Raw genomic sequence first — 8,144 nt, 5'->3', positions numbered from 1 at the left:
GGCGGGTGGCGGGTGGTGGCGTGGCGGCGGGGGCGGTGGCTTAAATAGGAGGGCGGGGCGGGCGGCTTGGGGAAGGGGGCGCCCAAGGGTGGAGTCCGGCTCGGACTCACCCTCGGCGTCCGTGCCAAGCACGGCGGCGGCACGGGGAAGGCGGCGGCGCGGGGCTGGGCCGGCCTGCTCGGCTGGGCCTTCAGCCCAGTCGGGCACTAGGTGTTTTTTTAAAACATTCCCCCGAAAGAAAAATTCCTAGAAAAATAAATAAAAATCTAAAAATTCCAAAACAAGTTTTCTCCGTCTAAATAAAATATTTAGAACAAGATGAACTTTTCTTGGCCCCTAAAATGCAATTTTAAATCATGCAACATTTTTCTAGGAGCAATAAAATCCTGAATAAACTCAAATAAAAATCCAAAAATGATTTTAACATTTTTCCTCCGATATTCCAATTATTTTGGAGAAGTCATATTATCTCCCCTCATTTATTATTTTTAAATGAAATATTTTCCGAAGAGAAAATAATTAAAATCAATCCTCGTCTTCAATATTTGATAGAAATTTCAAATATGAAAATTAGAAAATCCCCAAACTCTCTCCGAAGGTCCTTGAGTTGCTTAGGATTTCGAGGATTGCAAACGAAAAATCAATAAAATATGATATGCATGGATGATCTATGTATAACATGCCAAATTGGAAATTTGGGATGTTACAAACCTACCCCCCTTAAGATGAATCTCTCCCTCGAGATTCGGGTTGGCTAGAAAATAGGTGCGGATGGTCCTTGCGGATATCCTCCTCTCGCTCCCAGGTGGCTTCCTCCTCAGTATGATGACTCCACTGAACTTTGCAAAACTTGATCACCTTGTTGCGAGTGACTCGACTATCAAACTCAAGAATCTTAACTGGCTTCTCCTCATAAGTCAGATTATTATCCAGCTGAATCGCCTCCAAAGGTAATGTATCATTCAACGGTATATCGGCCATCTCAGCATGGCACTTCTTCAGCTGTGATACGTGGAATACATCGTGAACTCCTGACAATCCTTCTGGTAATTCCATCTTGTAGGCAACTTCTCCCATCCGTTCCAAAATACGATACGGTCCTACAAATCTCGGGGCTAACTTTCCCTTAACTCCAAAATGTTTTACTCCTCTCAAGGGTGATACTCGTAGATAGGCTCTGTCTCCAACTTCATAGGTTACTTCCTTGCGTTTTGAATCTGCGTAACTCTTCTGTCTGGACTGAGCAATCTTTAGTCTGTCTCTGATCAGTTTAACCTTCTCCTCTGATTCTTTGATCAAATCTGGTCCAAACAACTGACGGTATCCTACCTCGTCCCACATCAATGGTGTTCTACATCTGCGTCCATACAGAGCTCCGAATGGTGCCATCTTCAAACTGGCCTGGTAACTGTTGTTCTAAGAAAACTCTGCGTATGGCAAATTATCATCCCAACTAGATCCATAATCTAGCGCACAGGCTCTCAACATGTCCTCCAAAATCTGATTGACTCTCTCTGTCTGCCCATCTGTCTGCGGGTGAAAAGCTGTACTAAACTCCAATCGGGTTCCCAAAGTCTGGTGTAGCTGATGCCAAAACTTTGAAGTAAACTGGGTTCCTCTATCTGATACGATGCTCCTCGGAACTCCATGTAAACATACGATCCTGGTCATATATGTCTTGGCCAACTTCGCACTTGTATACGTTGTTTTCACCGGGATGAAATGAGCTACCTTAGTCAATCGATCCACAACTACCCATATAGAATCATATCCTGCCTTGGTTCTGGGTAATCCGATAATAAAGTCCATACCAAGTTTGTCCCACTTCCATTCGGGTATTGGCATAGGCTGTAACAGTCCTGCTGGCTTCTGATGTTCTGCCTTCACTCTCTGACATACATCACATCCGGCTACATACTCGGCAATATCCTTCTTCATTCCAGTCCACCAGAAACGTTCCTTCAAGTCCAAATACATCTTGGTGTTTCCGGGGTGAATCGAGTATGGTGAGTCATGGGCCTCCTGAAGTATCAACTTCCTGATCTCCGAATTGTTGGGCACATAAATTCGGTCCTCAAACCACAAGGTATCATGCTCATCCTCGCGAAAACCTTTGGCTTTACCTTCGCCCATCCTTTCTCTTATCTCAGCAATCTCTTTGTCTTCCTTCTGAGCTTCTCGAATCTTGTCCAACAGTGTCGACTGAACTTCCATTGTTGCAAGAAACCTCTCGGAACAATCTCCAATCGAAGTTCCATGATCTCTGCAGCTAACTCTTTTGGCATTCCCTTGCTCACAAGAACATTAGCATAGCTCTTCCGGCTCAGAGCGTCTGCTACGACATTGGCTTTTCCTGGATGATAGTGTAGCTTCATGTCGTAATCCTTTATAAGTTCCAACCATCTCCTCTGCCTGAGGTTCAACTCCTTCTGTGTGAAAATGTACTTCAAGCTCTTATGATCTGTGTACACATCACAACGGTTTCCAATAAGATAATGTCTCTAGGTCTTTAGTGCATGCACTACGGCTGCTAACTCCAAATCGTGCGTGGCATAGTTCAACTCGTGTGGCTTCAGTTGTCGTGAGGCATACGAAACAACCTTTCCTTCCTACATAAGCACACATCCAAGTCCCAAGCGAGAGGCGTCACAATACACTTGAAACTCCTTATGTATGTCTGGCAAGGTCAGCATTGGGGCTGTAGTCAATCGCTCCTTCAGCTCTTGAAAACTTGTCTCGCACTCCTCCGTCCATTTGAACTTAGTATCCTTCTTTAACAATTCAGTCATTTGTTTAGCAATCTTGGAAAAATTCTCAATGAATCTCCGATAATATCGTGCCAGTCCAAGAAAACTGCGGATCTCGCCAACTGAAGTGGGTGCCAACCATTCAGTGACTGACTGAACTTTACTGGGATCCACTGCTATACCCTCTCCTGATATAACATGCCCAAGAAATCCAACTTCCTTCAACCAAAACTCGCACTTGCTGAAATTTGGCGTATAACTGGTGTTCCCTGAGTTTCTCGAGAACCAAACGCAAGTGTTCCGCATGCTCCTCTTCGTTCTTCGAGTATATCATAATATCATCAATGAATACCACAACAAACTTGTCCAAATACTCCATGAACACTTTGTTCATCATACTCATGAAATAGGCAGGGGCGTTAGTCAGTCCAAATGACATGACCGTATACTCATATAATCCATACCGAGTGGTAAACGCTGTCTTGGGTATATCCTATTCTCGGATCTTCAACTGATGGTATCCCGATCGTAGATCAATCTTCAAAAACACCTTAGCTCCTTGTAACTGATCAAATAGATCATTAATCATCGGTAAGGGATACTTGTTCTTTATCGTTACTTCATTTAGAGCTCGGTAATCAACAACCATCCTTAGGGATTTATCCTTCTTCTCCACCAAAAGTACTGGGGCTCCCCACGGTGATGAGCTTCTACGAATGTAACCTTTCTCCAACAACTCCTTAATCTGCTTCTTAATTTCCTCCAGATCATTTGCTGGCATCCGATAGGGTCTCTTAGATATCGGTCCTGTTCCTGTCAATAGCTCTATCAAAAACTCAATGTCTCTGTCTGGTGGCATACCCGGTAACTCTTTGGGGAAAATATCCGGAAAATCCTTTACCACAGGTACTTCCTCCTGTACAACTCCCCTGAGGGCATTTACTTGGATCCTCCTAGGCACATGCCTAGATACATACTTAATCCTTTTTCCCTCCGGGGTGGTAAGATAAATTGATTTACTAGCATAGTCAATACTTCCTCCATACTTTGACATCCAGTCCATACCTAATATCACATCCAATCCTTGCGACTCAAAGATAATTAGGTCAGACGGAAATACATGTGTGCCAATGATTAGGGGTATCTGGGTGCACCATCTGCTAGCCATGTACTCTGCTCCTGGCGAGCTCACTAAGAGGGGTGTCCTAAGGGTTTGGGTTGGTAACTTAAACTTTTCCACAAATCCCCTTGATATATATGAATGCGATGCACCAGTATCGAAAGGAACAATAGCGGTAAATGACTGAACCAAAAACTTACCTATTACCGTGTCCGGCTGCTCTTCAACCTCCTCCACGTTAACGTGGTTCACTTGTCCTTTGTTGAATGGATTGGGCTTCTTCCCTGCGCTCCCGTTTCCATTCCCATTCTTTCCTTCAGAGCAGTCATTGGCATAGTGCCATGTCTTCCCGCACTTGTAGAAAACAACTTGGCTTAAGTCCCTCTTTGCGGGTGTAGATGGGTTAGAGCGGTTCTGATTATTGTTGGCTCCATTCCCATTCCCGTTTTTCGCACCATTATGGTTATGCGATCCTCCTCCAGCATGGTTATGTCCTCCATGGTTATGAACAAGTCCTCCTGAGTTCGGGGTTAAGCGAGGCTTCTGGTGAGCTCCTGAATTGTATTTCCCTTGTCCATACTTCCTCTTACGATTATCGATCTACTGCTGCTTCCCTTCAATCATCAGGGACTTATCTACCAACTCCTGGTAGTTGTTGAAGGTTGCTACCATCAACTGCATACTCATCTCATCATTCAGCCCTTCCATAAACTTCTCCTGCTTCGCGGCATCTGTGGCCACATCATCAGGGGCATAACGTGATAATTTGCTAAACTCATCCACGTACTGGCCAACAGTACGATTCCCCTGGCATAGATTGCGAAACTCACGCTTCTTCATCTGCATAGCTCCAGTTGAGACATGGGCAGTGCGAAAAGCCTGCTGAAACTGAGCCCATGTGACAGTGTCGATAGGATAGGTGGCTGTGAAATTCTCCCACCATGCTGCTGCAGGTCCATCCAGTTGGTGTGCGGCAAAACGCACCTTCTCAGCATCTGTGCATCCTGCGGTGCTTAACTCCCTTCCAATACGACGTAGCCAATCATCTGCAACTATTGGCTCGATGCTACTGGAGAACACCGGCGGCTGTAACCTTAAGAAACGGGCGAGGTTATCCACTAGCGGTGGGTTGTTGTTGTTGGCATTGTTGTTATTGGCATTGCCCTGGTTCTGAACTAGCAATTGCATCAAAGCATTCTACTGCTGGATCAACTGGGCGATCTCCGGTGGGAAAACAAACTCGGGGTCTCTCCTCGGAGGCATCTGATGGGTTTAGATGGAAGAGATTAGAATAGAAAGATATCTAGGGGAAAAACACTACCCATATGTATATGAGGCAAACACAAGCATTCATTCAATCAAACAAGCAAGGGCATACAACCGGTCTAGGACTATCGCAAAAGTGCTCACTACTACTAGTTACATGGGGGAAAATACTATTATCATATGGTGGTCGTCTAGAAATTTTGATCGGTGGAAGACTCCATGATGTCTACTCCACTTCATCTTCGTAGTCATCATCACTTGAATCCGAGTCGGTGTCGTCGATGATGATGTAGTTGTCCGGACGAATGAGGTCTTCTTTCGGAACTGGTCCTCCCATAAAGATTCCGATCTTCTCAACTAAGTCGTCATTCCTCTCCAATAGGGTCTTGATTTCCTCCTCATATCCATCACGTGTGAACTTAAGTTCTTCCTCTAGCTCGATGATCCTGGTCTTCGCCTTCTTCAACTCGATCATGTCAGCGCACATCTGGTTCTCCTGACATCGAATATGCTGGTTTTGCTCCTGGATAAAGGCTGCGACAGATCTATCCTTCCTGGTGCTGATCATCTCCCATTGTTCATCTCGGCGCCCACATATTTGATAGGTGGTATCCTCTAGTTCCTTGTTGTAGATTTCTCCAATGCGTCCCATGGTAATATGAGCTGCCATACTCTTGCCAAGGCTCCAAGTGGGTGCTTCGAAAGAAAACTCTATGGGTTTAGAATTTGGCGAGAACGTCCTTCCTGGAACTCGTACTTCAATCATACAACGCTCTTCTTCCGGTAGAGTGGCGTTGTTCGTCCCAGTGAAGCTTGGTATTCCAATATTCAAGTACCTAGTGACTTCCTTCAAGTGGCATCCAAAAGGTGTGTCTTCATCCGGTTGTGCAAACTTGGTCTTCATCTCCTTCATCCTAAAGAGTGGAAAAGAAGAGGAGTCAGAAATCAGAAGAGAAGTGTGACCTATGGTTTATCTTAGTGGTCATGTCCTACACTCAGTGTGTGCTCTGATACCATCTTGTAGCGACCCGACCTCAGATGGTCAAGTCTCTGTGCTCAGGTGTCATCCCTGGATCAGTAATGCTGACACCACACAGTACTTCGAAGGATTTATAACAGAGTAGCAATCACACACTTATTACATCGAATGTCTCAAAAGAGAACTTATTACAATAATATGGCTTAAGGCCATCTAATGCGATAACAGCGGAAGGCTTGGAAGATAAAGTGAGTCCATCAACTCCAACGGCATAACTGAGCTGCACGGCAACGACCTACGAACCTTACTCCTCATCTGAAAAGTCTGCAACATAATACGTTGCAGCCCGAGAACGGGTCAGCACATGGAATATGCTGGCAATGTAACACAAAAGAGCAATAACAGAATAATGCTACCACTACATGCATATTTGGCTGGTGGAAAGCTCTATGGTTACAATTTTGCGAAAAGCCAATTTTTCCCTACTACAAAGGAATCAATTTAATTTTTAACTATCATGGTGGTTGAAACATCATTGGAGAAGGTAACCCCAACTCAATGATCCCAATTAAAATAGTTAACAACCCAATCAATATTAATTTAAGAGTGTTGAGATACATGAGAATACTCAAGTACTAGATACTCAGAATTGTCCATAACCGGGGACACGGCTAACCATGATTAGATTGTACACTCTGCAGAGGTTTGCGCACTTTTCCCCGCAAGACTCGATCGCCTCCGTTGATTCTCGCACTGCATGGTGTTTGAGAGATGGATGACCGAGACACAGTCTTTTGGAAGCATTAACTCTTTACTCCGGGCAGACCATACCAAACCTACAAACCCACTACCTGCTGATCCACCTCTTCAAGAGATTCACGCAACTTACTCAACTATGCTAGAGCCCATAATAGCTTGCGGCTACACACGGAAATTTCTAGCATGAATAGACTCAGTTCCCTTTGAGCCTGGGTGGCGGTCCATAGGAGACTCACACGGTAACCCCGGGATTTCCAAAAAAATAAAACAGGCAATCACTGGTAAACCCAGGTGCCTCAATCCACCCAGATGTGTATTAAAGTTGCCACCTTAAGTAAACCATTAATTAACAATCTCACATCTGTCATGGATATCACTGAAACCTAATCCACGTCTACGAGCATAGCATGGCAATATAAGCATAACGTAGAAGTAACTCCCAAGGGTTTGATAATAAAACATGACAATAGGTTCTACCTCATCAACTACTTCCCAATACCCACATGTTAAACGCATCCTAATCATGCAATGTTTGAGGATTGAAACTAATGCATAAAAACTGGGTATGAAAAGAGTATGATCAATGTGTTACTTGCCTTGCTGACGATCCGGGAATCCTAGACACTCGTAGTAACACGCTTCGCACTCCAGGAATTGTATCGCAAGCAAACAATAACATACATAAGCAACAATCAAAGATGCACAAGTACAACTCCAAATAAAAGAGTTTGACCGGAGAGTTCAACTTAAGAACTCCGGTTTGCAAAAAGAATCAAATCAAATGAAGCAACGAAACTCAAACGGCAAAGAAAACAACTTCATTTTGCTAATCTGGATCTAAGTCAAATTTTTACAGAAGAAAAATCTTGTTTGAGTTGATTATTCCGAAAGAGGGTTTCGAGATGAAACTCCAGGCGCTTGAATCGCCTGATTCCGATAAACGAGCGAAAAGATAAACAGGTTTGAACATCGGATCAGAAATCGCGATCAGAATAATCGCGGAATAAATCCGATAAAAAGAAAAGCGACGAACTGCTAAACGAACGAACGTTCGTTAACAGAAACTAAACAGTGAACGCGTTCGTTAAAACGAATGGACGAACGGACGTTCGCTAAGTAAATAAACCGACGAAATACACCGATCTATATAAAAAAACGATCTAGGGTTTTAAAAAAACCGAAGGGTTTTCTAAAAAAACCGGCAGCGGGGTCGGGTACCTCCGGCGAGGCTCGTCCGGCGGGGCGGCGGCTCCGGCGGGCCTCGGGTGGATGC

Source organism: Triticum dicoccoides, chromosome 5B, assembly GCF_002162155.2.
Source record: "Triticum dicoccoides isolate Atlit2015 ecotype Zavitan chromosome 5B, WEW_v2.0, whole genome shotgun sequence".
In the NCBI taxonomy this organism is placed as follows: Eukaryota; Viridiplantae; Streptophyta; class Magnoliopsida; order Poales; family Poaceae; genus Triticum; species Triticum dicoccoides.
The sequence above is the reverse complement of the archived record's forward strand: the minus strand, read 5'-3'. Positions refer to the sequence as shown.